This window comes from Aplidium turbinatum, chromosome 1 (genome assembly GCF_918807975.1).
Source record: "Aplidium turbinatum chromosome 1, kaAplTurb1.1, whole genome shotgun sequence".
In the NCBI taxonomy this organism is placed as follows: Eukaryota; Metazoa; Chordata; class Ascidiacea; order Aplousobranchia; family Polyclinidae; genus Aplidium; species Aplidium turbinatum.
Window position 1 is genome coordinate 7,208,844 of NC_137472.1, and position 6,524 is coordinate 7,215,367.

Consider the following 6,524-nt stretch of genomic DNA (forward strand, 5'->3'; position numbering starts at 1 on the left):
TTCATTGGCTCACAATTGTCGTCAATTCTTTTTTTAGTTATGCCATGTCAGACTGTCATAACTAGGGGCCGCTATGTTCCCGACTATTTTCACCCAATCAAACGTCATATAAAAACCGTTCAAGTCTACTTAACCTAGCTGGCATCTTACGTCATGGAAATTGCTAGAAAATGTCCAAATATTGCACCATCTGTCGTAAGACCTGATGAAATATTGCATCACTACCTTTGAACACCGGTTTGAATTGCGTGACAATGTCTTTCATTATTGCGTCACAGTTACTGTCTACGTGCATTTGAGATATCGCAAATTATTCTAGTCATTCGTGAAATGGTTGCTTGAGAGCAGGCCCGGTGCTAGGAACCGCCGGGCCCAATTAGAAATGTGATGACGGGGCCCCTACTCTTCATAGCAAAATTTATGGGTGTTTATATATCATAAAATACATACCAGTACACAGTGATGTACGCGCATACAAAAAATATTGACGCCGTCAGCGCAAACGCAAACGTTCGAAAAACTATACGCCACATGCGTCAACGCAACTTGTAAAAAAAGTTGGCGGCGTCAGCGTCAGCGCATACACTATAGCGCAAACTCAGTTTGTTTGCTAGGTGCCAAACATTCACACGATATAAACCACTCGAACCAAACAAGTTTTATTTTGACTTTCCACGAAAAAACACAAGCATCTGAAAGTGTTCATCTGACACTTTGCTGCGTTTTGGTTTCAATATGTCTTTGCCCATTGAAAACATTCCTTCAACCGCAGCACTGGAAGGCATTGGCGTGTTGTAGTGAAAAAAAGTATTTTGGAAATCTTTCGTTGGAAAAGCGCCCACGGTTAATGGTCCTTTGTGTGGCCTCTCTTCCAAGTAGGGCCACGGGTTTGTATTATCATGCTCCATTTCACTTGGAGATTAGTATTACCATAAGTTATTCCATGAATACAATAGTGTAGTGTAAGAAACTGTAGCATATGCCTATCAAGAAAATTCTAGTATTATACTAACTGTCGCTCCTAGTAATATACTAACTGTCGCTCCTTAAAAATTCATAATAAAAAACACTATTTTTAAAATGATTCCGTTTGAATAAGACTAATGTTGCTTTTAATGCCATAATTCTCTCAATAGCCCTAAGCTCTATGCTTTTTCTGATAAGATTTTTAAAAAGTGGGTTAATGGAAGACGAAACTGCCAGACACAAGCAAGTTTAGATTCTGAACTGCACAACTCTTTGTTATTAGCATTCAGGGATAGTTAGCATTACTAGTGTTATTAGCAGTAGGCTACTCAAAAGCCTCTCACAATTGGCCCCTGGATGGATGTTTTGCTAAACTGCTCATCAAGTTACAAAATATATATAATTACATACTTAAGCAACAGAATGTATAAATTGTCAAGTAAAAATTATCTTAGCTTGATAGCCTACTGTATGTAGGCCAACACATTACTACGCTACATAGCATACAACAAGAATAACCGGCAAAGGCAAAGTACCGTAATGTACTATACATATAACGTAGGCTACAGAGTACAACGTCATGCAAGCAATCACGGTTGGAGACCAAATATTTGAGTTTGTTTAGATACATAGGCTGCACTGCTCATTGCCTGAGAAGTTTCCGATTTGCCCCAAAATGCAAGACTTAACTAATATAAATTAAAGTGCTCACAATTGCTTACAAACGCCTTCAACACGGCTTGACTAAAAAAACTTCACACTACGAAGCCAAGTCATTGTTTACATTTTACATAGAGCGACATTACCAACCTACCTTCTTGCTTGCTTACATTACATTCCTGTTCTGACCTGTAATTTGCTAATTTCTCAGTAGGCCTAAGTTGTTTTAACTAATTCTTTATTTTTTTCTGCAAGACTTCAGTCTCCACGTGGGACTCTAGCGTCAAAGGCAGTAGTGCAGTGGTTTCCAACCTGGGGTTTGGGGACCCCTTGGGGGTCCGTGAGAAAGCATTTGGGGGTCCGTGATTACCTGATGAATTTTGGAAAAAAAAAAAACGAAAAGCGATCTTTTTACTTTCATTTCTCTTTTTAAATGCAAATGTGTCATGCTCAAGCCCGCGAGAATAAATTGTAGGCTACCGGCAAGCATTCAAATAAATCTAACTGCTGCTTACAGTGTCGATTACAGTCAAATCAGGATTGGCTCGTCTATTACGTAGGCCTAATAGCTCGTCTATTATCGCCTGGACGTTGAAGATGGTATGCCTAGAACATCACACGGCCAGGGCGAAAGAGAAAATTGAATTGAATCTTGTCTTTGTCATGAGTTACACTAGAACAATGGGCAATTGCAAGACGTCAACATTTCGCAGTTTGACAAAAAAAATTGCAAACAACAACTAAGATATTAAAAAGTATGCGTTGACGCTATGCGCTAAAAAACCGCGAAAACTTTGCGGCGCAGCCTCAAGCGCAAACTATCCAAAAAAATGTGGCCGCAAGCGTTAGCGCAAACAAAAAGTCTACGCCGCAAGTATGCGGCGTAGAATTTGCGGCGCATACGTACATCTCTGCCTGTACATACAAACTACAAAGATAGACATTATTACTTGCTATAAAACAAATTAAAGGTAATGTGGATGTTTATTTACGATATGTTGTTTTACTTTTAATAGCAAAAAAGGAAAATTAGGCAATTAACCTTTAGTTTTTCAGAAAAAAACTTTTCTTGCCTTTTTATTAGCAAAGTCATTCAAAATAACTTCAAAGTCAATGGCTTTAGCAATCTCGCATTCTATAGAAAGCATTGACAAACTGTTAAGTCTTTCTTGCGCGATTGTACATCTCAAGTACGTTTTAATTAGTTTCAGCTTTGAAAAGCTTCTTTCCCCTGATGCAACAGTTATTGGCATCGTCAAATAAATCCTCAATGCAATGAAAACATTAGGAAATGTTGTAAATCTATTGTTTTCTATCAAGTGTTCAAAGAGGGCATACGGCTTAATTCTGGGTTGAAGAAAAGTTTTTAGAGCTTCAAGTTCTTCAGCTAGCATATACCCATCAATATCTTTGTTTTTTTCTGTAACAATCTTTTCTTCAGCGTCCTGTCTTCTTGTGGTAATTGTTAAAGCAGCTTCAAGGTTTGATGTGTGCTCCCTTATTTCCTCCTTTCGCATATCTTGAAAGCTATTTATAAATCCAAATAATTTTGCATGATCTTTAAGTTGTTTAAATCTACTTTCCATTGACTGAATAGCTTGATCGAGGACTAAGTTGAAGCATTGAACTCTGTACATTTCTTTTGGATTATCATTAGGTTGATCCTCTGCTTCATACAAAAACATTCGCTTCCTTCGACGTATCTTTTTTTCATGAAATTTTCTAGATTCCGGTGGTAATTCAATCGATTCAGCCAATTCATTTGCACCTATTAGAACATCATTAAAGCCTTCTCCTCTATAATTTCTTAGCCATGACAAGAGTGTTTTAAATGACTCTATACCTTCATTAATATCTTTTGTTTCACTTTGTAGTTCCTTGCTTACGTAGTTAACTTTAAAAAGTACTTCATACCAAAATATCAAAGAAACACAAAATTTGTAGTCTTTTAGCTGGTTTGCTAAAGATTCAGCTTCTGCTTTTACCATCGGCTCATTTGTTATCTCTGATATTTCAACAAGAGCATCATATCCCAGCCAGCAAGCCTATATGGGCCCCACATGGGGACCCATATGGGCTGATGTACGGGCCCCATGTGAGATGCCCATATGGGGCCCATACACATTGTGTCCGCGGGCATCACATTGCCCCCATATAGGCTGCCCATATTCATTTATGGGTTGCTCACACTCAACCCACAAATCTAATATGGGCTGCCCATATGTAACCCATAAATCTAATACAGGCTGCCCATATGTATATCAGGTACTGTATATAACTGCAGACAGATGCCAAAGTGCCAAACTGCAAGCAGTGAACTTTGCGCAATGCATAGCAAGGTGCCCCCAGTAAAGTGCTCAATCGGCGTAAGCCAAGAGCGTCAACTGCAGATTTTTTTTTTTTTTCTCTTTCGCGCAACGCTCAGAGTTCAAGATGGATACCACTACATCTTGCAGGTTTACAAATTGTCCATATGGAATGGATTTGTTTCCTGTCTCATCATTAGTGCGTCCGCTCCGGGAGCCGTCCACACACCCAAACACTCAGCAGGCACACCATACTTACATGGAAGATACCTACCAGGGAGGCGAGGGATTCACTACGACCGAAGGGACCCACCGCGGTAGATGGTAATCTGTGGATGTAAATATTTGGTTAGTGGCTGCCTCAAGCTGATCTGCCTGTCTCGACTTTCCTCTTGCTGATCTTGGAGCAGACTATGTGTTGTATGTGCACACGATGTGTTTTATTTTGATCAACAACGCACGAGTAGGTATATAGGTCCATGTGACATTTTCCTATTTGTGGTACGTAAGCACAAAAAATAGTACTACTGCTAACCTTGCCAAAGTGCTCCAACTGCAAGCAGTGAGCTTTGCGCAATGCATAGCAAGGTGCCTCCAGTAATTTTGCTTGTTCAATTTCATTTTGTGTTTGTTTAAAAGATCAACAAAAGTCGTTTGAGACAACTAAAAAATCTCAAAGTCTAGACAAATGCTGATCGAGGTGTATATCATATTAGTATGGGTTGCCCACAAACCTTTGAATCACTGTGTGGGTAGCCCATGGTCTGCCCATAAAAAATGTGGGCAGTCCATGGTCTGCGCATAAAAAATGTGGGCAGCCCATGGCCTGCCCATGAAAAATGTGGGTAGCCCATGGTCTGCCCATAAAAAATGTGGGCAGCCCATGGTCTGCCCATAAAAAATGTGGGCAGCCCATGGCCTGCCCATGAAAAATGTGGGTAGCCCATGATCTGCCCATAAAAAATGTGGGCTGCCCATGTTCTGCCCATAAAAAATGTGGGCAGCCCATGGTCTGCCCATAAACAAAGTGGGCAGCCCATGGTCTGCCCATAAACAAAGTGGGAAGCCCATCAATATTTCATGCTTAGCCCATGATCAATAATTTTATGTGGCTAAATTTCTTAAAATGCATTTATATGATCACGCATTTGAAGATTGGAAGTTTTATATTCCACCTTGTCATTTAGCAACACATTCTGCAAGAAAGCCCATATTGGGCGCATATGGCAAAAACAAAAAAACCCACATAAAACCCACATGCCCACAAGCCCATTAAAATAGTATGTGGGGCCCATATGGGCTTGCTGGCTGGGATACTTCTCCAACCTGATAACGGATAGCTTTAACACTGTCAATGAGAAAGAATATTATTTCAATTTTTATTTTACGTTTCAGTAGTATTTTAAACCTCGTAATACAGAAAGACCCCCGCTAGCGCGGGGCCCCTTCAAGGTGCGGGGCCCAATTTGATCTAATCGGTCAAATCGGCCTAAAACCGGCCCTGCTTGAGAGTTAGTCGCACATTTAACTGTTTGCTTAGTGCTTGTCAGCTGGATAAAATTTCCGTCTTTTATCCAAGTAATCTGTTCTGTAGTGACAGTTTTAGAGGCGTACGGTGTTGCGTCCCATTTTCGATAGCCGCGGGCTAATTTTACAGGAATACACTTTGAATAGACATTTCAAAAGAGTGTTTATTTTTCGGTCATTACATGCAGACGAACGGATTTGGGAATCTTATGCTACAATTTTTCCACGAAGAGATTATGGTTTACCGCTGTGACCAACGTCTTTAATTTTCTTTTGTGCTTCTGGAACTGACAATAACACGTCTTTATTATTTGTGCTTCTGTAGACTACCAACCAGCAACAAAAGTTTTTATTATTTATGGTAACAACGGTAAACCATAATCTCTTCGTGGGAAAATTGTAACATAAAGTTCCGGGATCCGTTCGTCTGTATGCATTATGCAATGACCGAAAGAAACACTTTTCTGAAACGTCTATTCAAGAATTGTATTTCTGTAAAAAATAGCCACTGGCTGTCGAAATTGGGATGCAACACCGTACGCCACTAAAACTTGTCACTACAATACAAATTACTGAGATAAAGACGGAAATTTCGTCCAGCTGGTAAGCACGCGTAACTACCAGGAACAACCAATCAAGGATTTGTCAGTCCGTGGATAAAGATTCAAAACCAACCAACCAATTTGCAGTGGGCTACGTTAGCGATGTCAAAATAAATGTTCATGAAAAGAAATTGAGTGTTGATTGCAGAAATCCATGTTCTTCAGACGAAAGAGCAATGCAAAATTCATGAGGAATCAGAACAGGGCAAGAAAGATTTTTTTGTTTTCAATTCAATTTCTTTTTTTTTTGTATAAGTCATGATGAGTTGAACAATATTATAACAAGTAAAGCAGTAATGATAAATTTAACAATAGAGTACAGAAACAAAACCAAAAAAAGAAAAAGGTAGCAAAAATTTCGTTTTGATCTGAAAAAGTTCGTTTCGAACAACCGTAGTTTTTACCTACTGTACATTTAAATAGACAAAAAAAGTTGAACATCTGGCAACAGGGACGACATCGA